This window comes from Schistocerca gregaria, chromosome 8, assembly GCF_023897955.1.
Source record: "Schistocerca gregaria isolate iqSchGreg1 chromosome 8, iqSchGreg1.2, whole genome shotgun sequence".
Classification (NCBI taxonomy): Eukaryota; Metazoa; Arthropoda; class Insecta; order Orthoptera; family Acrididae; genus Schistocerca; species Schistocerca gregaria.
Genome location: NC_064927.1, coordinates 93,865,912 through 93,891,557, shown reverse-complemented (window position 1 = coordinate 93,891,557; position 25,646 = coordinate 93,865,912). Strand labels below are relative to the sequence as shown.

General features: G+C 46.5%; 1 protein-coding gene across 4 annotated transcripts in view; it reads left to right on the top strand.

The window, feature by feature from the left end:
- LOC126284341 (lysocardiolipin acyltransferase 1-like) overlaps window positions 1–25,646 on the top strand; it is a 297,024-nt gene that overhangs the window by 197,667 nt on the left and 73,711 nt on the right. The window lies entirely within an intron of this gene.

Sequence of the window (25,646 nt, the reverse complement as noted above, 5' to 3'; positions counted from 1 at the left end):
GGCACATAATGAGACACAACCAGTTCCTAAAGAATGTATTTTAAGGAAAAGTTTTAGGGAAGAAACCAAGAGGCAGGTCAACATCAAAGACACGAGGATAAAATCGTATGAAGAATTGAAGAGGATGACAACAGAGAGAGGGCCGTGGCTAAATCGACAAGGCATAGCCTTTAGTTTATGATGATGTCATATTCTGGATATTAAGATTTTATTTATGTACACAAAACACTCAAGAAGATGGATAGCATATCGACAAGGGAGGAAATGTGTCTTTCAGAGCTAACGTAGCAGTTTTATGTGCGTCCATTTTCTTAAACAGCGTGGGCGAGCCAGATAAAGCTGTCAGCTGCCGCCAGAGAGTGCTGCAGCTGCATATCGCGTTGCCTAACGGGTCCCGTGTAGCGTAATGAAATTTCGGGAATACATTTGTTTTGGTAACATATTTAAGCGATTAACATTGCAAGGTAACAGGTTAATGTAAGCGTGCGATAAGGCATTGCAAATGTGAAATGCTACTTAATAACCATTGTAACGCCACACTGTTGAATACCTGCATGCAAAAGTGAATGCATTGTGTTGTACAAGTACGGGATGTCAGTCTGTAGGATGGAGTTCGGTGCCTGATGCGCCTGGTCAGTCAGTACAGGGACAGTTAATGCTGTTTTTGGATGATTCTTGAGTTGTCGTCCGATGATATTCGTTATCTGCTCGATTCAGGACAGATCTGGTGACGACCAGGCGAACACATGTCGACACACTGTGCAGTATGTTGAGTTGCAATAGCGGTATTTGCCTGTCCGTTATCCTGTTAGAAAATATCCCTAGAATTCTGTTCCTGAACCGCAGCACAACAGGTCGAATCATTAGAGTGACGTAGATTTGCAGTCAGGAATTGTTTGATGACCCCGAGAATGCTACTGCTGTAATAGAAAATCGCACCCCAGACCGTAACTCCGGGTCTGGGTCGAGTGTGTATAGCACACAGACAGGTTAGTTGTTGGCCCTCAACTGGACACGGCCAACACTGGCACCGAGACAGAATCATCTTTCCTCAGAAAACATAACAGATCTTCACCCTGCCTTCCAATGGGCTCTCTTTTGACACAACTGAAGTCGCAGATGGCGGTGGTTTGGGCTCAATGGAATATACGCTACAGGGCGTCTGGCTTGGAGCCGATTTATAACAGTCCGTTGTGTGACGGTGATGCAGTACGACGCGCCAGACTCATATGCTGAACGCCACGGCCTTCCCTCTCAGTACTGCCACGTACCTGTGTCCTCCGCTGTCAGCAGTCCTGTACAGTAGCTACAGTGCTGGCAAGTCTTTCTGCAACATCTAGCTTCTCGTAGCCCTATTACACGACAGAAGGCGTAGTGAGATGTTGATAATTGCGACTCCGTCGCCTTACGGGCATTCTTCAGTTCACTACGTCCAGCCTCAGAGGTAACTAACGCTCACGACCGTTATAACGTGTATTTAAAGCAAACCTAATTTACTTTTCTCACAGTTTCTCTACTAGCGGCACTGTTATGCGACTGGCGCGAAATTTCAGATCTAGAAAACTTTAGTTTACGTCGCACAACTCGTTCTTGCGATTATTTTTTTCCGTCGCTGTATTTGGCGTCTGCGTCCACGTCAACGCTGGCTGCCTCGTCCCATGTGAGGATAGCGTACTGGCCGCGCCACGGACGGCGCTCCACGCTTAGCGCCCCTGAGACGGCAGTGCGTGAATGTCAGCGATCCGCGCTGAAGGGCGCCTCCAGAATTAACCCGGCGCCACCGTACTGTAGTGGGTGGCCTGCTGGTGTTTTACGTCGCCTACGCACAAGAGCACACCCTGGCACACGTGTTCCATCTACTAGTGCCGACGATCGGCCAGCCCACGTCTACATCTTATCGCGAACCTCCCCTCAATTACTTTGAGAGGAAAAAAAACCTCACCACTTTCTTCATGTTCACTTTATTAGCTATAGTAACACGAAGTCAGTGCAGCCATTTAAGCGATAAGGAGCACCGAAATAATAACTAAAATTAAATGCACTCATCTGGTCCTTGCAGTTTGTCGTCGATAATACGGCTCGCTGAAAGGCGTTACGGGCAGGTCTGTTTACGTTTGCCATTTGGACACTGCATGATTAAATTGGTCCATCATTCCTTTTATTTTCTTCATGTCCCGTTATAGTTTGATATTCAAATCAATTTTCATTCTGAAACAATCAACTTTGTTGAACACACACATCGTGACAACTTCTCCATGTCTACTATTCGTATCCACTCTGGGATTCGAATCAGTGCAAACATAACAGAAGGAGTTCTAACTCAATCAAATATCAACCATAGTTCATTGACATGCAAAGAATTTCATAACTAAATAATTCTTTTAAAAAAGTTTTCTGAACAAATTATAAAAATATCAACAACTGCAATAATTTCGAACGCGTCGGTTCCACATCGATCTTCACTATATTATCAAAAGTATCCGGACCCCCCCCCCCAAAATCATACGTTTTTCATATTAGGTGCATTGTGCTGTCACCTGCTGCCAGGTCCTCCACATCAGCGACCTCAGTATTCATTAGACATCGTGAGAGAGCAGAATGGGGCGCTCCGCGGAACTCACGGACGTCGAACGTGATCAGGTGATTAGGCGCCACTTGTGTCATACGTCTGTACGCGAGATTTCCACACTCCTAAACATCCCTAGGTCCACTATTTCCCATGTGATGGTGAAGTGGAAACGTGAAGGGACACGTACAGCGCAAAAGCGTACAGGCCGATCTCATCTGTTGACTCACAGAGACTACCGACAGTCAAGGAGGGTCGTAATGTATAATAGGGAGACATCTATCCAGGCCATCACATAGTATTTCCAAACTGCGTTAGAAGCACTACGACAGTTAGGCAGGAGGTGAGATCTCATGGTTGAGCGGCTGCTCATAAGCCACACATCACGCCGGTAAATGCCAAACGGCGCCCTGCTTGGTGTCAGGAGCGTAAACGTTGGACGACGGAACAGTGGAAAAACGGTGTGTAGAGTGACGAGTCACGGTACACGATGTGACGATTCAATGGGATGATGTGGATATGGCGATTGCCCGGTGAATGTTATCTGCCAGGGTGTCTAGTGCCGACAGTAAAATTCAGAGGCGGTGGTGTTACGGTGTGGTCGTGTTTTTCATGGAGGGGGTTTGCACCCCTTGTTGTTTTGCGTGGCACTATCATATCACAGGCCGACTTTAATTTTTTAAGCACCTTCTTGCTTCCCACTGCTGAAGAGCAATTCGGGGATGGCGACTGCATATTTCAACATGGTGGAGCACCTGTTAATAATGCACGGCCTGTGGTGGAGTGGTTACACAAGAATAACATCCCTGAAATGGAGCCGGTCGGAGTGGCCAGGCGGTTCTAGGCGCTACAGTCTGGAACCGAGCGACCACTACGGTCGCAGGTTCGAATCCTGCCTCGGCCATGGATGTGTGTGATGTCCTTAGGTTAGTTAGGTTTAAGTAGTTCTAAGTTCTAGGGGACTGATTACCTCAGATGTGAAGTCCCATAGTGCTCAGAGCCATTTGAACCCAATAGTGATGTTATCCTCTCAGTTGTGAAAGATGTCATAAATACATCACACGGAACACAGACTGATGAACTGACATATTATGACCACTGTCCACCACAAGACAGAATGTTACATGTGGCATTACAGATGTATGACACAATAAAGAAAGTACGCACATGGAGCAGATACATATGTGGAATCAATCTAGCGACGATACAAGCCACAAATGCGGAAATCTACTGATGTAAGCAACTTTTTTTATGACCTGAAGCAAGGGAATGAGTGTTTCAGAAATGGCAAAGTTGAATGGCTGACTGTGTACTACTGTTGTGAGTGTCTACAGAAAATGGTTGAGGGACAGTGAAACCATGAGTAGGTGATAAGGCCTTGGACATCCACATCTCATCACAGAACGTGTAAGTCAGTCTTTATAAATCAGAATACGTAACAAATTGAGGTAGATCTGACAACAGAGAACAATGCCAGTGCAGACACACAGTTTCAGAGCACACCTTACAGTGACCTAAGAAGTCCCATAGTGCTCAGAGCCATTTGAACCATTTTTTGAACCTGAAATGGACTCGCCTGCACAAAGTCTTGACTTGAATCGTATGTTTTGGAACGCCGACTTCATGCCAGATCTCACCGACTAACATCGATAACTCTCCTCAGTGCAGCACTCTGTGAAGAATGGGTTTCCATCCCCCAAGAAACCTTGCAGCACCTGATTGAACGTATGCGTGCGAGAGTGGAAGCTGTCATCAAGGCTGAGGGTGGACCAACACCATAATGAATCCAGCATTACCGATGGAGGGTGCCACGAACTTGTAAGTCATTTTCAGTCAGGCGTCCGGATACCTTTGATAACATAGTGTACATAAACACTCTGTAGGATTCAGACTCTTACAGCTCTTACCTGCAGCAGCTACATTCACTTACCAGTGTGATGTCCCCCCCCCCCCCCTCTCAGCTCCCCTCCCCCTCTCAAATGCACGGTGTTGCGCAGACAGGAGTGTGGATCTGTGGATCATGCTACTGAAAGAGCTATACATTACGAAACGTGTGAGGTACGCGTACGTTTAATAGTTTTTAAAAGTTCTGTTCTTCAATTACTGAAAACGGAACCGTACACTTTCCTGCCTGTCCGTCTGTTAAGGACCCCTTTTTCTCAGGAACAGATACAGGTATTGTTGAAATTGATGTAAAATACATGGTCTCCTGGTGGCGTAAAAATTTTAATCTTCCAAATTAATACCATCGAAAGATAGAGCCATTTATGTCACAGATTTTGATAACCGTAAACTCACTCATCGTAACCTACTGAATACTTCCCGTTAGCCTAGAATTACGAAACTTGGCAAGAAGCACGGTTTCACAATAAAAGTAAAGGAAAAAAATACGAAAATTCTTAATTTTTTATTGTACTACATAAAAAATTATGCCTTTTTTGTCTGTCTGTTAAGACCACATTCCCGCAGGAAAAGGTACCCTTATAAAGCTGAAATTGATATGTCAAATGCTAAAGATTATGGTCCTTTTCTGGCGTAAAAGGTTAAGCTTCTATGTCAATGCAGTCCAAAGGTAGGCCATTTACGTCACATGTCTTTGTATTTTCAAACTCACTCGTAGAAACCTACAAAATATAAGTTTGTACAGAACCTGTAAAGTACGAGTGCTGCTTGCACTTGTCCGGATTTTTACGTGATTTATTTTCAATTATGTAATTAATAATGTTCCATTCCCTGCGTCACGCAGTCAGTGGTCCGTTTTTTCGCTTTCTAAAGGGATCTATGTTCTTCCTCGGTTCAAGTTATCTGCATATCAAATTTCATCAAAATCGGTTCAGTGGTTCCCTCGCAAAATTGTAACAGGTAAACGCGCTTTCGAATTTGTTATATTGTTATGAAGATGCCACTCTACGCATCCTAATGTATCTCATCTTTTTATCATGATCTCTATACGTCGCTGGCAGCCTAACTGTCATACAGGCATCTTCGGATGTACAGAGGCATGACGCCAGCAGTGTCAACAGCCAACATCACAACGGTGCTTCAGAGATGCCTGACACACAGGGAACAATTTTCTGGAAGACAGACGGCCATACTCCTACCGTCCTCAATGAGGCGATCTCAGCGGAGGTCGTTGGTCAAACTGACCTATTCTCTTCCAGAAGACACGTGATTGAAAGTAGTCCCAGCTGTATCCAGACACCAAGTAGTCTTTAGGCTAGCGCTCGGACCAGACCAGACAAGTTTGCGCGGGGTGAGTTCCCCGGGCAGGGATCGACTCTGTAAGGATTCCGTCGTCAGCGTTCTCACTCAAGAGTAGCCTTCAGACGATACTGTCACCCAGTTGTGACTGCGCGGCGCTGGGAGTTGCCAGCTGTACACTTACAGTGACCTTCTCGCCAAAGGAGACGGAGACTCTGCCATCCACGTCGGAGTAGATGTGATAAAGCAACTTGTTCAATCATTGCTACCTGGACATTGTTCGTACCGTCGGCAGATATACCACCATGAGTACAGGTTCTCTCAATTTACGTAACAGGGTTTCTCATGAGGTACGTCCTCTTCCTTCCAAGGTTTCCCATTTAAGTTTCGTGAACATTTGTGTATAAATTCCTCCGATGTTTGCTGTTGTGCCTACTTGATAAGGCATCCAAACATAGCAACAATATTCTCGAATTGGCTGGCCCATAGTTTTGTAACCTGTTCAAAAAAATTTAAGTCTACCATACATCTTCCCTTGTACGGATTTTACATGATAGTCCCTTTCCATGTAACTTCCTGTTGGTAGTATTCCCCTGAAATACCCACACGATGTTATGTGCTCAAGTTACTGTCAGGTTCATCGCCTCTGTTACAGCCATTGGCTTACATATACCCACATGTAATAGAGCTGCCATTCATTAAACTAACTGTAAATTTCGCCCAGTGCATTCTGCAGCTTGTCACAGTCGTCAGACGATGACCCTTTCTTGCACACAACACTGTAGTCAGCGAATAATCTTACAGTGCTGCTGATCACTCCTGACAAATACACACCAATGTTATGAATGCGAAAACGTGTTTCTCCATTACCTTTTCACGACTTAACTACTGAACCATTACTGGTGAAATCTGGTACGGAGATAGTTTCAATGCCGACAAAGGACAAACGATGTTTATTGATGTAAGGAATATTACGCGAATTATGGAAAAATATTTACTGTTTTAAAAAATAATTTCTCTCCTACTGTTGGAATTGTTGTGAAAATGCTTTTGTATCCTCTCGTTGTCACTGTAGGCTTGTACGATGGGAAGCAAGGAGAGGATGTTGTTTGTTGGCCAGTGTCCTCATTCTACACTGCTGCCCATTAAAATTGCCACACCAAGAGGAAATGCAGACGATAAACGGGTATTCATTGGACAAATATATTATACTAGAACCGACATGTGATTACATTTTCACGCAATTTGGGTACATAGGTCCTGAGAAATCAGTACCCAGAACAACCACCTCTGGCCGTAATAACGGCCTTGATACGCCTGGGCATTGAGTCAAACAGAGCTTGGATGGCGTGTACAGGTTCAGCTGCTCACGCAGCTTCAACAAAATACCACAGTTCATCAAGAGTAGTAACTGGCGTATTGTGACGAGCCAGTTGCTCGACCACCATTGACCAGACGTTTTCAATTGGTGAGAGATCTGGAGAATGTGCTGGACAGGCCAGCAGTCGAACATTTTCTGTATCCAGAACGGCCCGTACAGGACCTGCAACATGCGCTCGTGCATTATCCTGCTGAAATGTAGGGTTTCACATGGATCGAATGAAGGGTAGAGCCACGGGTCTTAACACATCTGAAATGTAACGTCCACTGTTCAAAGTGCCGTCAATGCGAACAAGAGGTGACCGAGACGTGTAACCAATGGCACCCCATAGTATCACTACGGGTGATACGCCAGTATGGCGATGACGATTACACGCTTCCAATGTGCGTTCACCGCGATGTCGCCAAACATGGATGCGACCATCACGATGCTGTAAACAGAACCTGGATTCATCCGAAAAAATGACGTCTTGCCATTTGTGCACACAGGTTCGTCATTGAGTCCACCATCGCAGGCGCTCCTGTCTGTGATGCAGCGTCAAGGGCAACCGCAACCATGGTTTCCGAGGTGATAGTCCATGCTGCTGCAAACGTCGTCGAACTGTTCGTGCAGATGGTTGTTGTCTTGCAAACGTCCCAACTGTTGACTCAGGGATCGAGACGTTACAGCCATGCGGATAAGATGCCTTTCATCTTGACTGGCCCTGATACGAGGCCGTTGGTATCCAGCACGGCGTTCCGTATTGCCCTCCTGAACCCACCGATTCCATATTCTGCTATCAGCCGTTGGATCTCAACCAACGCGATCAGCAATGTCGCGATACGATAAGCCGCAATCGCGATAGGCCACAATCCGACCTTTATCAAAGCCGGAAACGTGATGGTACGCATTTCCCCTCCTTACACGAGGCATCACAACAACGTTTCGCCAGGCAACGCCGGTCAAATGCTGTTTGTGTATGAGAAATCGGCTGGAAACTTTCATCATGTCAGCACGTTGTATATGTCGCCACCGGCGCCAACCTTGTGTGAATGCTCTGAAAAGTTAATCATTTGCATATCGCAGCATCTTCTTCCTGTCGGTTAAATTTAGCGTCTGTAGCACGTCATCTTCGTGGTGTAGCAATTTTAATGGCCAGTAGCGTATAACACAAACTGCACGCATATATTGCCACGGTTCTTTATTCATAAGAATGAGAAAGCTACTTAACTTGCCCTAGTCCGTGTGGTACAAGCTCTCAGTAATAGTCCACGTTAGCCTCACTGCCGATGAAGTACCCTGGTCGCCAGGTACTGACACACTCTGAGCTACAGGCTGAGCTCACTGCGACTGATGACTCGACTCGATGACTTATTGTGTGACTAACTGACTGGACCCTCCGGTCCGCGGTGGCGATCTAAATACTGGCCGTCGAGAGGGGGGGGGGGGGGGGGGGCGACGCGTTGTTTTGTCTCTGTGGTTGGCCGCTCTCCTGACAAGCTTGCTTGCTGCGGTGCCTACGATCTATCTACTGGGAACCTCTTTGCCGCCTGGCGTGCTGGCGACATCTTACGCCAGCACATATTCTATACAACATGATTCAACCCAATGAATACAATGCTTATAAAGTCCCTCGCATGTTTCATCCATACTACAGTGCTGTTATTCATCCGAAAGTAGCTGTCTGTTATTTTATAAATAAAAAGAAAATTTTGACTGGTAGCGCTAAAGTTATATACAGGGTGGTTCACTGGTCGTGACCGGGCCAAATATCTCACGAAATAAGCGTCAAACGAAAAAACTGCAAAGAACGAAACTTGTCTAGCTTGAAGGGGAAAACCAGATGGCGCTATGGTTGGCCCGCTAGATGGCGCTGCCATCAAACGTATATCAACTGCGTTTTTTTTTTTAATAGGAACCTCTATTTTTTATTACATGTTCGTGTGGTACGTAAGGAAATATGAATGTTTCAGTTGGACCTCTTTCTTCACTTTGTAATAGATGGCGCTGCAATAGTCACAAACATATGGCTCACAATTTTAGACGAACAGTTGGTAACAGGGAGGTTTTTTTAAATTAAAATACAGAACGTAGGTACGTTTCAACATTTTATTTCGGTTGTTCCAATGTGATACATGTACCTTTGTGAACTTATCATTTCTGAGAACGCATGCTGTTACAGCGTGATTACCTGTAAATACCACATTAATGCAATAAATGCTCAAAATAATGTCCGCCAATCTCAATGCATTTGGCAATACGTGTTCCTCTCAACAGCGAGTAGTTCGCCTTACGTAATGTTCGCACATGCATTGACAATGGGCTGTCGCATGTTGTCAGGCGTTGTCGGTGGATCACAATATCAAATATCCTTCAACTTTCCCCACAGAAAGAAATCCGGGGACGTCAGATCCGGTGAACGTGAGGGACATGATTTGGTGCTTCGACGACCAATCCACCTGTCATGAAATATGCTGTTCAGTACCACTTCAGCCGCAGGCGAGCTATGTGCCGTACATCCATCATGTTGGAAGTACATCGCCATTCTGCCATGCAGTGAAACATCTTGTAGTAACATGGGTAGAACATTACGTAGGAAATCAGCATACGTTGCACCATCTAGATTGCCATCGATAAAATGGGGGCCAATTATCCTTCCTCTCATAATGTCGCACCATACATTAACCCACCAAGGTCGCTGATGTTCCACTTGTCGTAGCCATCGTGGACTCTCCGTTGCCCAATAGTGCGTATTAAGCCGTCACCGCTGATGGTGAATGACGCTTCGTCGCTAAATAGAACGAGTGCACAAAATCTATCATCGTCCCGTAATTTCTCTTGTGCTCAGTGGCACAACTGTACACGACGTTCAAAGTCGTCGCCGCCATGGAATTGCTGGTGCATAGAAATACGGTACGGGTGCAATCGACGTTGATGTAGCATTCTCAACACCGACGTTTTTGAGATTCCCAAGTCTCGCGCACTTTGTCTGCTACTGATGTGCGGATTAGCCGCGACAGCGGCTAAAACACCTACTTGGGCATCATCATTTGTTACAGGTCGCGGTTGACGTTTCACATGACTCTGAACACTTCCTGTTTCCTTAAATAACGTAACTATCCGGCGAACAGCCTAGTCACTTGCATGATGTCGTTCAGGATACCGAGCAGCATACATAGCACACGCCCGTTGGGCATTTTGATCACAATAGCCGTGCATCAACACGATATCGACCTTTTCCGCAATTGGTAAACCGTCCATTTTAACACGGGCAATGTATCACGAAGCAAATACCGTCCACACTGGCGGAATGTTACGTGATACCACGTACTTTTGTGACTATTACAGCGCCATCTATCAGAAAGCGAAAAAAGTCCAACTAAAACATTCATATTTCTTTACGTACTACACGAATATGTAATAAAAAATGGGGGTTCCTATTTTTTAAAAAACGCAGTTGATACCGTTTGACCTATGGCAGCGCCATCTAGCGGGTCAACCATAGCGCCATCTGGTTTTCCCCCTTCAAGTTAGACAAATTTCGTTCTTTGTAGTTTTTTCGTTTGATGCTTATTTCGCGAGATATTTGACCCGGTCATGATCAGTGGACCATCAACTATAAAGAAACCCATAGCGATAGCTTTATTCTGAGGAAGATCATAGAAAACTTTAAAAAGTTAAAAAATAAAATAAAATAAATAAAAAGAATCCCTAATGGGGTGAAATGGGAATGGAACATTTTTTTTTACATTAGTGCACATATGCAATTTAAAAATTATTACATTTCTTGCATATTGTACAAGTTGTGTAGCGTGTAGCTACTTCAGCACGACAATGCATAGACGTGCGCTTGTGTCCACGTCCCACTGCCTGTGCCGCCGTGTCGTGGGTAGGGGGCGTGGTGCACACCACGGAGTGCAGTTCCCCAAACGGGCAGACGCGTGATGCCTGACGTTATCACACGTACAATACCTTACTTACTCACCATCAGGTGTGCCGACGGGGAATGTCGTAGGACCGTTGCCATTCACAATATATATAAATCACCTTGTGGATAACGTCGGAAGTTGACTGAGGCTTTTTGCGAATGATGCTGTAGTATATTGAGAGGTTGTAACAATGGAAAATTGTACTGAAATGGAGGAGGATCTACAACGAATTGACGCATGGTGCAGGGAATGGTAATTGAATCTCAATGTTGTTGTTGTTGTTGTTGTTGTCTTCAGTCCCGAGACTGGTTTGATGCAGCTCTCCATGGTACTCTATCCTGTGCAAGCTTCTTCATCTCCCAGTACCTACTGCAACCTACATCCTTCTGAATCTGCTTAGTGTATTCATCTCTTGGTCTCCCTCTACGATTTTTACCCTCCACGCTGCCCTCCAATGCTAAATTTGTGATCCCTTGATGCCTCAAAACATGTCCTACCAACCGATCCCTTCTTCTAGTCAAGTTGTGCCACAAACTTCTGTTCTCCTCAATCCTATTCAATACCTCCTCATTAGTTACGTGATCTATCCACCTTATCTTCAGCATTCTTCTGTAGCACCACATTTCGAAAGCTTCTATTCTCTTCTTGTCCAAACTAGTTGTCGTCCATGTTTCACCTCCATACATGGCTACACTCCAAACAAATACTTTCAGAAACGACTTCCTGATACATAAATCTATATTCGATGTTAACAAATTTCTCTTCTACAGAAACACTTTCCTTGCCATTGCCAGTCTACATGTTATATCCTCTCTAATTCGACCATCATCAGTTATTTTACTTCCTAAATAGCAAAAGTCCTTTACTACTTTAAGTGTCTCATTTCCTAATCTAATTCCCTCAGCATCACCCGATTTAAATTGACTACATTCCATTATCCTCGTTTTGCTTTTGTTAATGTTCATCTTATATCCTCCTTTCAAGACACTGTTCATTCCGTTCAACTTCTCCTCCAACTCCTTTGCTGTCTCTGACAGAATTACAATGTCATCGGCGAACCTCAACGTTTTTACTTCTTCTCCATGAATTTTAATACCTACTCCAAATTTTTCTTTTGTTTCCTTTACTGCTTGCTCAATATACAGATTGAATAACGTCGGGGAGAGGCTACAACACTGTCTCACTCCTTTCCCAACCACTGCTTCCCTTTCATGCCCCTCGACTCTAATGACTGCCATCTGGTTTCTGTACAAATTGTAAATAGCCTTTCGCTCCCTGTATTTTACCCCTGCCACCTTCAGAATTTGAAAGAGAGTATTCCAGTCAACATTGTCAAAAGCTTTCTCTAAGTCTACAAATGCTAGAAACGTAGGTTTGCCTTTTTTTAATCTTTCTTCTAAGATAAGTAGTAAGGTCAGTATTGCCTCACGTGTTCCATTATTTCTACGGAATCCAAACTGATCCTCCCCAAGGTCCGCATCTACCAGTTTTTCCATTCGTCTGTAAAGAATTCGCGTTAGTATTTTACAGCTGTGACTTATTAAACTGATAGTTCGGTAATTTTCACATCTGTCATTGCCTGCTTTCTTTGGGATTGGAATTATTATATTCTTCTTGAAGTCTGAGGGTATTTCGCCTGTCTCATACATCTTGCTCACCAGCTGGTAGAGTTTTGTCATGACTGGCTCTCCCAAGGCCATCAGTAGTTCTAATGGAATGTTGTCTAATCCCGGGGCCTTGTTTCGACTCAGGTCTTTCAATGTAGACAAGTGTAATGTGCTGCGACTACATAAAAAGAAAGATCCTTTATCATTTAGCTACAATATAGCAGGTAATAAACTGGAAGCAGTTAATTCCATAAATTATCTAGGAGTAGGCATTAGGAGCGATTTAAAATGGAATGATCGTATAAAGTTGATCGTCGGTAAAGCAGATGCCAGACTGAGATTCATTGGAAGAATTCTATGGAAATGCAGTCCAAAAACAAAGGAAGTATGTTACAGTACGCTTGTTCGCCCACTGCTTGAGTACTGCTCACCGGAGTGGGATCCGTACCCAGTAGGGTTGATAGAAGAGATAGAGAAGACCCAACGAAGAGCAGCGCGCTTCGTTACAGGATCATTTAGTAATCGTGAAAGCGTTACGGAGATGATAAACTCCAGTGGAAGACTCTGCAAGAGAGACGCTCAGTAGCTTGGTATGGGCTTTTGTGGAAGTTCCGAGAACATACCTTCACCGAGGAGTCAAGCAGTATATTGCTCCCTCCTACGTATATCTCGCGAAGAGACCACGACGATAAAATCAGAGAGATTAGAGCCCACACAGAGGCATACCGACAATCTTTCTTCCCACGAACAATACGAGACTGGAATAGAAGGGAGAACCGATAGAGGTACTCAAGGTACCCTCCGCCACACACCGTCAGGTGGCTTGCGGAGTATGGATGTAGATGTAGATGCTTCCTTGTGACACATCCAGTGTGAGTTTCGTTGCTACAGAGAACTAGCTGAGTACCCAGCGTCACCAGGGTATGTATTTATTTCAGCCTTTTAGTCCGTTTCCTCCTTTCCCCTCCCTTTGCCCATCCCCTTAGGCCTCTGTCTGTCTCGTCTTGCCTCCGCTCTCTAGCTATCTCCTGTTGCCCCTTCCTCTGTTCACCTCCTCCCAGCTCTCTTTATTCGTCTCGTCCACCCCCTTCTCTCTGTCCTCCTTCCCCTACCTTCTCCCTCTGTCCATCTCTTCCTCCCCCTCTAATACATCTCTTGCCCCTCCTCCTCAGCGCCTCTGTCTCCTCCTTTCTCTGTGCTCCTCTTCCATTTCTCTGTCCATTTCCTTCTCCGTCTCTCTCTGTCCATATCCTTCTCTTTCCTTTGTCTGCCCATCTCGTCCTCTTCCCTTTCTGTCCATTCCCTCCTCCCTCTCATAGTTCACACAAATTTGTGCACGTATCTCACGTGTATCTCTCACGTATTTCGCTCTGCAGTTTCCTTTTAATGCAGCTCAAAGTTTATGACGTCGTAACTCCTGGACTATGCGTCGTGCGATGATATAATTATGCAAGTGCATGCAGTGGACAGTTTGGATACTATCTGCGAAATATGTTGCGAGCAGAGTAAGTAGTAAAGAAGATCTAATAAAATAAAACGACAATCTCAGTACGGCAGTTTTTCACGCATCTCAGTATTTATGACGTCATATCTCCTGAACTATTTGTCGTACAGTGATATAATTTCGCAGGTACATGCAGTGGTATATGTAAATACTGTCTCCAAAGTATGATGCAGATAGGGTCGGTAGTAGATGATTGATAAATTAAAAGGTCACGTCTTATGCGACAGTTTTACTGCACTAACAGCGAAAATGTATTGAGCGATAGACGTTTTTCGATTCATCATTTTGTGGAGGATGTCAGCGAGAGGACGCCTCGTAAGGCTTTGAAGTGTTATATGTGGAGTTTGTTGCAAGCCACTAACTGCTCTCGTCCTCAGGTACCGGATGAACATACTAGGGCTGTGTGCGCGTCGTGAGATGCGCTTCTTTTTCACTCCCCCCCCCCCCCCCACCCCTTTGAGACGTAGGTTTCTCTTACCCTCACAGCGACTCTCCAGACAGTGAGTGACGTGTACAATGTTTGGGTCAAATCAATGCAGTGGTCTACATCTACATGGATAAACTGCCTATTGGATTCTGTCTCGGGTTCTTCGGCCGACGTTCATCTAATGATTTTTCTGACGTTTCGCCAGCACGAGTGGCTGGTATTGTCAAAGCTTCACCCTCCATTGCCGGTGGTGAACTGGAGCCGAGCTAGCTAGCTTCAGCCTGACAGAGACAGATTGGTCTGTGTTGTTCGATGGAGTCTAAGCTGGTTGGCTATTCCTCCAAGCTGGCGGTGTGTGTGGGTTGTCCTTTCGTTGTGTTTATGTCCTTTCAGTCTGCTGGGACGGCGTTCCTGGCGTGCTTGCAACTTATTGGTCGCGAAGCAGGTGTGGCCATCTGGTGGCGTTGAGACGCTGCACACGGTGGCCTAGTGCTCGGAGGAGCGGATTTGTGGACTGCATGGTCTTCTCGTAAAAGAGTCGTGCAGCCTGGCGAAACCTCTCTCTAACAGTTGGAATGTTGGAGACTCGGTTAAGGTCGTCCGACGGGAAGTCCCGAGGGAGGTGCAACGCCAGCCGTAGGATCCGGTTTTGGAGTCGTTGTAGTCTTCCGACGTGGCTCGCTGCGGCGTTGCCCCAAACCACAGCGGCGTAGTCGATGAGTGGACGGATTAGAGTCAGATACATCGCAACACCCAGGTCAGGTGGGAGTGCAGTTGATGGATTGAGGAAGGGGTAGAGCTGTATCATTCTACCCCTGACCTTTTTGACTATATCATCGATGTGTTGTCTCCAAGTGAGCCCTCTATCCAGCGTCACACCCAGGTACTTTGCTGTAGTGCCCCAAGGTACGGCGGTTCCCCTAATGGTGATCTGCGGTAGGGCAGCTGGAATATGTTTCTTCGTGATGAGGAGGGCTTGCGTCTTAGCCCCATTGAAGCTGAGGCGCCACCTCCTGGCCCACTGACTAAGTGTGTCAGCTGCTGCTTGCATGCGTCTTTGGAGTAGAGCTGCATTCATGCTCCTTGCGTACATCGCCGTATCATCTGCGTAGAGGGCAAGGTGGACCCTGTCCATCTGCGGCATGTCTGCAGTATACAGGATGTAGAGTATGGGGCCCAGGACGGAGCCTTGGGGAACTCCAGCCCTGACCAGACGGCGCGTCGACAAGTCCTCCGTGCGGACATGGAAGCTTCTGTCGGCGAGGTAAGATTGTAGGAGGCGGACATGCGGCAGGGGCACACCGAGGTCCAGAAGCTTGAAAAGGAGCCTCTCATGCCATACAGAATCGAACGCCTGTGAGACATCCAAGAAGATGGCCCCGAAAAACTCCCGTCGTTCGATGGCATCAAGGGCCTCTTCGACTAGTCGAAGCAGTTGGTGCGTTGTTGCATGACCAGGGCGAAAACCACATTGTTCGTCCGGCAGTAGACGTTCTTCCTGAATGTGACGTTGTAAGCGTCTGAGATAAAGTCTTTCAAAGACCTTGCTGACCGCTGGTAGTAAGCTGATGGGCCTGTAGCTACTTGGTAAACGAGGGTCCTTCCCAGGCTTCTGGATGGGCACTACCTCCGCATGTTTCCATGCTTGAGGATAGTGTCCAGTGCGGAGAATGTTGTTGAAAAGTCGAGCCAGGTGTTCTGTGGCTGCTGGTGGCATCTGTCGCAGCATTTCATTTGTGAGCTGGTCAGGGCCTCCCGCCTTGCGCTTGTTGAGTCGCCGAAGTTCTACGGAGACTTCATCAGCATCCACCTCTTCGATGTGATCGTCGCCCACAGGTGCATTGAGGAATACCGGAAGACGTTGTGTAACCAGTCGAATGTAATACGGATCCATGGGGTCCATGATGGGCTGGAAATTTCGTTCAAAAACATCAGCGATGGCGTTGGCTTTGTCCGCTGGGCTGCTGGCGATGTTTTGACCGACTTGTAGCGGCGGTATCCTCTGTCGCCGGCGGAGGAAGAACTGCGTGGCTTTCCAAGCAGTACCATCATCAACCCGAAGAGTGGCCAGGCGGTTGGACCATTCCTGATGGCGGTGATTTGCAACGGCAACCTTTATCTCTCTCCTCATCCGGTTTAGTGCCCTCTTCGTTGCTGCGTTTCGTGTCAGCTGCCATTCACGGAATAGGCGATTTTTGGTGGTTATCGCCTCCATTAGATGTGGTGGCAGTTGTCGAGATCGGTCAGGTGGTTCAGATCGCTGCCGCGGTGTGGCCTGGTGCACCGCCTGTATAGCACAGTCTTGAAGGAATCGGGCATAGCCATCAACTCCAACCTCAGCAGCATCTGGTGCATCTCGGAGGCCCTCAGCGATCAGCTCCTGGTATCGGATCCAGTTGGTGTTCCTGGTCTGGATTCCTCTCCGCGACACTGGCTGAGCATCGACATCGATGTCAAAGATAACTGGAATATGGTCCGAGGATAAGGCGTTACGAGTGCTGGCAGATATAACATAGGGCACCCCCTTGGCCACCGCAATGTCGAGCACGTCTGGAAGTCCACCATTGTTAGGAAAGTGGGTGGGGTCATAAGGTCCGAGGATGATGGCGTTCCACCGCTGTGCGACTCGGAGAAGTTTTCTTCCGTAGTTGTTGGTAAGACGAGAATGCCATTCAGTATGTTTTGCATTAAAATCACCGCCAGCAAAGACCCTTCCAGGTAATGTCAGCAGCGCTTCAACGTCCTGTTGGAGTAACTGCCTGCCAGGTGGACGGTAGACAGCCACAAACGTGATGCGCCCATGTGAGATGACAACAGCTACAGCAGTTGCCTCCATCGCTTGTAGTGACGGAAGCTGAATCTGATGGTGCGCCAGTGAAGTCCGGACGTAGACCGCAGTACCACCGCCATGAGTTGGTCTGTCAGTCCGATAGCACACGTAATTTGCTGCTCGGACGTGAACTCCAGGCTTGAGAAAAGTCTCCGAGACGAGGCAAATATCAACGGCTTCATCTCGCAGCAGCTGACGAAATTCGCCATCTTGGGTGCGGATGCCCTGGGCATTCCACACGCACACAGTGACTCCTCGTTGACTACGGCCCATGCTGGGTCTTCAGTGGTCCGGTGGTGATTGCCTGAACGGCTGCACTAACAGCGGCGATGAGTTGCCGCGGGATATCCCTGAGAAGCTCCCGAAGTTCTTGCAGGAGGAGCTTCATTTCTTCCATGCTGGAATCGGCCGCCTGGGAGGGTGCAGATGCAGCGTGTGGGTGTTGAGCTGGGGTTTCCACGACGACAGCCTGGCGTCCCTGTTGGGAGCGGTCGTGTTGTCCCTGGTCTTCACTCTGTTGCTGATCAGGACGCAGTGCTGGTGGTCGCGCTGTGCCTCGTGGACGGCGGGCCTTCTTGTTGTCTGCAGCTGTTGCAACAGTGGCTGGCGCCGTCGCAGGTACGGGGGCCTGCGGAGAGGAGCCAGGGGAAACAGCAGCAGCAAAACTGACTCCAGGTCTGACTGGTGCAGGCCGCTTTATTGAGCCAGGGCGCTGGCCACGGCTCCGTGCCGCAGCCCGTTGGAAGCTGGAACAGCCGCGGTAAGAGGCAACATGTTCTCCCCCACATCCAGCGCATTAGGGCGGTCCATCTGTTCGCTGCCGTGTGCAGTCGCGACTAGCGTGCTCCCCTGCACACTTAACACAGCGTGGGGGTAGCGTGCAGAACCGTGCTACATGCCCAACCATTTGGCAGTTGTAGCACTGAGGTTCTCCCCTCTTCGAGCGGAGTTTTTCTGTAGTGACTGGTGTCGCCGCTATCTTCGTGACCTGCCACAGCCCACGGTTGTGTGGGATATCACAAGTGACCACTAGGACCAGCGGCGTCTCCTTTCTGGTTCGGCGAGACGGTAGGCGGGTTATCGACCTGAGTCCAAATCCATAGCCCATATCCTCCAGTTGCTGCCGGATGTGATCCAGGCTGTAGTTTCGAGGGAGCCCTCGAAAGACGATCTTTAGCGTCTTGTCCGTTGCCGACGGATAAGTGTAGAACGGCTTTTCCTGGTCTCCGAACGCAGCCGTAACCTTTCTGTAGTCATCAGCTGTTTTCAGCGTGACCTTGTACAGGTTGGTGCCAGCAGGCTTGATGACAACGTTGTCTTGGCCAACAAGACGAAGCAGCATCCTGTAGAGGCCGTCGTAGTCTTCAGTATGTTGGACCACAATAGGCGGCGGCCTTGGTTTACTCTTCTGAGTAGGTAACTCCACACCCTCAGCGAGCTCATCATAACTGTTTGTCGTCGGAACCGGCGGTGCAGATGACAGTTGAGCCTTCCTGGCCGGCCGTTTGACGAGTTGAAAACCTTCCTCATCGACGACGACATCCGCCGGTTTTGCCTTCTTTCCCTTAGGAGGGGCTCGAGTAGTTCCTGTGGTGGTGGTTGCCCTTCTTTTCGTCGTCCTGGTGGAGGTGGACGCTTCATGTCGTGCCGCCGTCTCGTCGTCTGATTCGGGGAGCGGAACTTGCAGTGCAGCCGACTCGAAATCCATAGTCGTGTCCAATGACGATGCCTGGGTCGTCTTAGGTGGGGGCCGGATGGGGCCGCCGGCAAAGCAAGCTCTGCCGGACGGCGATCCGCCACGCCCTTCGCTGTACGGACATCCTCTGGCTCCGACATCTCAGCGCAGACTGGTGCCTGCTGGAGCCGAGCTCGCGGCCGCAGACTGTACTGTATGTACCTGGCGCGCCAACGTCCGAGGGCTTCTGCGCGGTCATTTCCGGTGCGGTTCTCCTCTTGCTTCCTGCGACGGTCGTTCGCTGCAGTACGGGAAGCCAGGATCAGTTTACCTTAAGGCTTTCCTCTTTCTTGTTCAAACTGTTTGCGTGTTTTTGTATTTCTACAGCTTCTCTGATCAAGCGCGTGCTTCTCAACAGCCAGAACTTCCGTGTCGGCGAATTTTATTACGTGGTCGGTCTCATTCAGTGCGTGCTCTGCCACGGCCGGTTTCTCCACCTGCCCCAACGTGCAATGTCGTTTATGCTCTTTGATCCTGGTGTTAATGCATCGTCCAGTCATTCCGACAGAATCGGCCGTATATTGCGCAAACATGGCGTAAAGACGATTTTCAAACTGACAAGAAAGATCAAAGTGTGTCTTAGATCGGCGAAGGAGAAAAGAGACCCACTTGCAATGTCGGGAATATACCGTATACCGTGCACATGCGGAAAAGTCTATGTCGGCCGAAGAACCCGAGACAGAAGCCAATAGGCAGTTTGTCAACAAGTGGCCACGAAAGCCTTAACAATTTTGTATCTACATGGATACTCTGCAAATCACATTTGTCTGGCAGAGGGTTCATAGACCAACTTCACAATTACCTATTATTCCAATCTCGTATACCGCGCGGAAAGAACGAACACATATATCTTTCCGTACGAGCTCTGATTTCCCGTATTTTATCATGGTGATCTTTCCTCCCTATGTAGGTCGACGTCAACAAAATATTTTGGGATTCGGAGGAGAAAGTTTCGTGAGAAGATTGCTCCGCAACGAAAAGCGCCTTTATTTTAATGATGTCCATCGCAAATCCTGTATCATTTCAGTGACACTCTCTCCCCTATTTCACGAGAATATAAAACGTGCTGCCCTTCTTTGAACTTTTTCGATGTACTCCGTCAATCGTATCTGGTAAGGATTCTACATTGCGCAGCAGTATTTTAAAAGAGGACGGACAAACGTAGTGTAAGCGGTCTCCTCAGTAGATCTGTTACGTTTTCTAAGTGTCCTGTCAATGAAACGCAGTCTTTGGTTAGCCTTTCCCACAACATTTTTTGTGTGTTCCTTCCAATTTAAGTTGTTCGTAACTATATTTCCTAGGTATCTAGTTGAATTTACGTCCTTTAGATTTGACTGATGTATCGCGTAACCCAAGTTTAGCATTCATGTGCATGTCTTCACACTTTTCGTTACTTAGGGTCAATTATCGCACCATACAGATATTTTTTCTGAATCGTTTTGCAATTTGTTTTGAACTTGTAAGGAGTTTACTAGTCGATAAACGACAGCGTCATCTGCAAACAACCGAAGACGGCTGCTCGGATTGTCTCCAAAATCGTTTATGTAGATAAGGAACAGCAGAGGGCCCATAAAACTACGTTGCGGAACGCCAAAAAATCACTTCTGTTTTACTCGAAGACTTTCCGTCAGTTACTATGAACTGACAGGGAATCACGAATCCAGTCATATAACTGAGACGATATTCCATAACCACGTTATTTCACTATAAGCCGCTTGTGTGGAACAGTGTCAAAAGCCTTTCGGAAAACCAAAGAATACGGAATCAATTTGAAACCCCTTGTCAATAGCGTTCAACTCTTCATGCGAGTAAACAGCTAGCTGTGTTTCAAAAGAACTATGTTTTCTAAATCCGTATTGACTGTATGTCAGTAGACTGTTTTCTTCAAGGTAATTCATAATGTTTGAACACAATATATGCTCCAAAGTCCTGCTGCACATCGACGTTGATATCGGCCTGTAATTTAGTGAACTACTCCTGCTACCTTTCTTGAATATTGATGTGACCTGTGCAACTTTTCAGTCTTTGGGTAAGAACCTTTCGAAGATCGAACGGTTATAATATGACTGTTAAGTATAGAGCTATTGCATCAGCATACTCTGAAAATAACTTAATTGCTATACAGTCTGGACCAGAAGACTTGCTTTTATTAAGTGATTTAAGTTACTTCACTACTCCCAGGATACCTACTTCTACGTTACTCATGTTGACAGCTGTTCTTGATTCGAATTCTGGAACATTTACTTCCACTTCTTTTGTGAAGTCAATGTGGAACATACATACATACATACACATACATACATACACTTTCAAAAGGCACGGATTTGCAGTGCAGTATAATGTACTGGATCTTGATAATCAAACGTTCCTCAAGCCGATCACATATTTGCTCACGCATTCCGTATGAACGCATCTCAGAAGCCGGCGACGTGGTGCACCGTCGAACGCGTTGAGGAGCTCGGACAAGACGGAATCGGGCCTTGCACCCGCACCTATTGTTTGTGAGATTTAGTGTATGAAGACGGGCTGTGTTTTACACGAGTGGCTTTCTTCTGAAACTCGAGGAACATGTTGATTTTTGAGCTCAGAATACCCTCTAGGACCCTTAAACAGAAAGCCGTTACCGATGTTGGTCGTAGCTAGACGGATGCGACCTCATACGCTTTTCACCTGTGGTCTTTCACAATCACACAAGACTATTCGCTGCACAGGCGATTCTCGACAGATATGAGATAGGGAAGGAGGGCATATTTCCAAATCTCCATCTCCATCCAAACCACCGCGGAGTACATGACAATGTACGTCCAATTGTACCAGTTAATTGGGTTTCTTCCCTTTCCATTCCCGTATGGAGACCGTGAAGAGTGATTGATTGAATGCCTTCGTGCGTGCTGTAATTATTCTCATCTTGTCCTCACAATCTGTGTCTGAGCGGTACGTGGAGGATTGTAGTATATTGTTAAAGTCATGCTATAAAGCCGGTTCTTGAAACGTTGTTAGTGGACTTTCTCTATCTTCAACAGTCTGCCAGTTCAATTCCTTCACTATATCTGTGAAACTCTCCCACGGATCAAACAAACCTCTGACCATTCGTACTGCCCTCTGTATTCGTTCAATATCCCCTGCCTGGTACGGATCACACACTTGAACAATATTCTAGAACTGGCCGCGCAAGTGATTTGTAAGCAATCTCCTCTATAGACACTTCCCCGGTATTCTACCAATAAACCGAAGTCTGCCACCAGCTTTACCTGCAACCGAGCCTATGTCATCATTCCATTTCATATTCGTACGGAGTGTTAGGAATTTGTAAAAGCTGGCCGTTTCCAACTGTGACTCACTGATATTATAGTCACAGGATGTTACATTTTTTCGTTTTGTGAAGTCCACAATTTTGCATTTCTGAACATTTACAGGAAATTGCCAATCTTTGCACCACTTTGAAATCTTATCAAGTTCTGACTGAAACGTCATTAATATACAACATGAACATCAATGGTCCCAAATAATGTCGGATCGTCGAAACTTACCGCGGTGATAATTGCGATATGAGAAAGTACCTGTCCACTGTGTTGGACGTGCACGCACAGCAGCGACCGGCGCCCGGAATCACTGCCGCTCGTGGAATTCGACTCTGGCCTTTCTTATGATGTCAGAATTTAAGCACTGCACGAAAAGACGACGGGATTTGGTCGGTAATGGAGGTGTTTTTCTCAGGAAAGACGAGAGGCGAGCTTTCTGTAAGCTTGAGAGTAGTTAATGTCGTGGCTGCTGATCCAGCATTAAGGTGTGTGCCTCGAAACAGAAAGGTTGTGGCATCGAATCCCGGTCAGACCATGGAAATTCTAAGTCTCGCTATAATCTAGCCTTCACTTCTCAACGCTGTGAGGAGTTATCAGCAACGACACATCGTTCGGAAACTACTGTTCGGTAGCTTTGGTAGTGTGTATATATAAATGTAGTAAATGGTAGCAGTATCGGTAGTATTGGTAGCAGTGTTAGGGAAAGAAACACAAATGAAGAGGGAAACTGGGAGTTTCCTTTGCTTTCTCGTTTATGTGGTTCTTTGTTTTGCGCATAACTAAATCCGCACATCGTTCAGTGTTAGTCTATTGGGTATTTTATATCCTTACAGAATATAAAGTCCATAAGTAATAAGAATTAGTTGGTCGCGTTACTTTTGCACCTTTATGCAACCCAAGCATTTACATTTGATGCAAGTACATTTAAAAAACGTATCATTATTATTTTTTTACTCAAAAAATGTATGTCATTAAAAATTTTTTACTCAGTAGAACTTTCTTCATCGTGGTCAAAGGCAAGAGTTTCCTATTATTGTAGATCAATGTGAAAGTTGTTTTTTTAATAATAGAAACATGATTTATGTTAGTTCGACCAAGTATTGTAGCGGTGTTTCACATACTTTTGTTTTGCGTTTTTTTTTTATTTTGCTTTTGTGTTGATGAAACTGCTATACTGTAAATATGTAGTTTTCTCTATTTTTATTGCACCATCCCTCTACACACGTCACAAATCCAAACCTGAATTCAACACTGACAAGTTCAATTTTTCTATTTATACTGTTTATTTTTTAAGTATATAAAACAAAACTGTTCCGTAGGCCACGCGGCCCTTTATATATCCTCACTCAGTTTCTAGACGTTGTACTGCTTCCAGGTTTTAAGGAAATCTGGCAAAAGATTGATCGCATACGTAAAGAAAGCAATTTTTACGAGTAGGTATGCAACACACTTAATGTACAGGTAACGTTGGTATGACCTTAACTGACTGAAGCTACTGGGAAAACAACCGTAGCCTACTGCAGCCTGCAGCATTTGTACAACTCTGTATATATCAGAGACCACGTCCTTGAAGCGGTTTCCAGCCGAGAGACCCCGCCGGGCTGTTAAGGCACGCACTGAATCGTCCTCTGTTCTGCTCGTGCTTCTATTTCGGCCTACCGGTGTGACTCGAGTGCACTGTATCACTGTTTCCATGTCTCTACCATATTGTCGTCACCAACTGTTTGTCTGTGCCTAAGTCTTGTCTGGTAATGCTACAACAGCCAATCCGTCGTCCAATTCCTGGGACGAATTGAGAACACAAATACCACAGAACAGTGAGCCTTCACTAAGTTGGAGTAATTGGGGTCAGTCCTAAACTGATCTGTAGCATTGTTTTCTACAATAGTTATCTGAAACTGTAATCTCTAGATATTATAAAAATGTGTGTATACAGAGAACAGCCTGCCCAACTAGATTTCCTACAGGATTAGCATGTCGTGTGGGTAGCATAGGAATGCGTTAAGTGCTATACAGGCGGGCGGTCACAGTAGTGTAGAGACAGGGAGAAGGAGGAGATGGATACTAAGAGGTGGTACGATGAAAAAGATAGAGCGAGCACGGTGGCGGAGATGCACAGAGAGAAGGGAGAAAGTGACTGACAGAGAGGCAGAGGGGAGCAGGAGATGGGCAGACACAGGAGGATGAGGCGCTGGACAGGCAGAGGGCGCAGGGGAGGTGGGCAGACCTGCAGACAGGTACATACTGCGGCAGGTATTTGCTGCTGTCATCTGGATCTACAATGATTTGGTCCATAGTAGCTAGAGAGGCACTAGCACGTGATACTGATGCCATTGCAGTAATTTCATCGCCAGTATTCATTAATGACTCAAAGAAGTTTATTTGCAGTTCAGACTTTTTGTGCACTGTTCTTTTATCACTTGTTGTCACATCACTTTTATCGTAACGTAATACGTTTGACAATCTGGTATATGTCAATGAAGTTGATAAATGAGTCCAAAGACAAATTTCCCTCTCGGAATGCAGCCTGTAATTCTTTACGAAATACGATGTCTCTACTTAAAAGTTCTCTCACACGCTTTTCTGTTACTGATATTGTGTCGATTACGGAATCCGAACAGTCATTCATTACTACCCTTGAAACCGTGTTGCCCTTATCTACCTGCAAATCTTACCACACCAGAATGCAGTTCAACTCTTCTGTATATGCCAGGAAGTGATCGCCGCAGTGAAAAGCGAGTCGGCTGACGACAAATCAGGATGGGGCACAGTCTTCCTGTCCTCGACGTGGCCTGCAAGTGTGGTGAGGGCTGGAACTGTATTACGAATCGTTAGTAAAACATCCCCAGTTATAACAGTTCTCTATTCGTGTCAATGACAAGGATGGAGCCGTAGTCGCAGAAAAGGTTATTGGCCTGGGCGATGCAGCTACTGGTGTCTGTGCAGGTGGGGGTGTTGGACACGACTGCTGCACTGGGAGTGCCGAATGGCGCTCCTCGTGGCCTGGTTTGCTCCGTGACCACAGCAATAACACACTGGGATGGACACTGTCCAAACAATGATGCCCAAAATGAGCGAAGATGAGAGCTCGCACCGACCCTGGGCGATGGCCAGTGACACTGTAGGCCTGTACAGCCAGATGAAAGGGACAGTGTAGCTAGGCAGCAAAGCAGCCCAGACTCGTA